Here is a 1,087-nt window from a genome sequence, read left to right as displayed (position 1 = left end):
GTAAAAAAAATATTTTGCATTTTTTTATTTCTAACGACCTTTTTTTGTAAATGTGCGTTCGCTGATTACTCCGAGACGGATGGACCAATCGGAATGAAATCTTTTGCGTCTTGTAGAATATGTCTTCCGATTATTCCCATTATAAAAACATTTCGCATTTTTTTATTTCGAACGGTTTTCATTATTGCAAAATACGTTCTGGTTCAAGGAATGCACCGATTGCGATGAAAGATTTCACATTTCGTAGATCATTCCACGATGATTCCATTTCCCAAAATTTATTTAACTTCTTATTGTTAATAACTATTGTTATTATAATAAAAAGCCTATTCTTTAGGGTTACCCTCCAAGGAATATACCGATCGCGATTTTTCAAACTTGTCCCTGCAAGTAAACTTCGAATACTGCTCGTTCCACTAAAAAGTGTGAAATAAAATAATTTTTAACAAAAAAAAAAATCCGACTTCAAAATGCACTAAAAAGTATAAAATAATTTCCATTTCATTTATATCTGTATTCCACAGCTATTAATACAATCTACTTAATCATTAAATAGGATACTAAATATATTTCAAAGTTTTCGGAGGCGGCGCAAAATTAAAAACTTTTCCTCTACTGGGAAGATCCTAGTTCAGGTGTCGGCAACCAGTGACAAATGACCCATTTGATAATTTCAAGTAAACAATATTCAGTGGGAATCAATATACCCATTACGAATTAACTATACTGCAGTTCACGAGTGACCGCACTTAAGTCGCGCAGCTAGTGACCTACTGAGGTCTAGGGAAATTTTTAATAGTGCGTGTGATTCCCCTTTACAGCTTGCTTCTAACTTTGCGTTCACATCATTTTTTTCCGGAAAATAATAGAATTTTCATTGCATCGTGAAACTTTACAATATCATCACCGCTTTTCAATTATCGTACGTCATATATTTCTGCCCACCATTTATATGATCGCAAGGTATAATAAGAAGCAAGCTGGAGAGGGGAATAACACACGTCATTAAAAATCTCTCTAGACCTAGTGAGCGGCACGAGTTAAGTATGGTCTCTTGTAAACTGCAGTATAGTGCATGTCCATCAGG

Source organism: Osmia bicornis, unplaced genomic scaffold (assembly GCF_907164935.1).
Source record: "Osmia bicornis bicornis unplaced genomic scaffold, iOsmBic2.1, whole genome shotgun sequence".
NCBI lineage: Eukaryota > Metazoa > Arthropoda > Insecta > Hymenoptera > Megachilidae > Osmia > Osmia bicornis.
Note: the sequence above shows the minus strand (reverse complement) of the source record.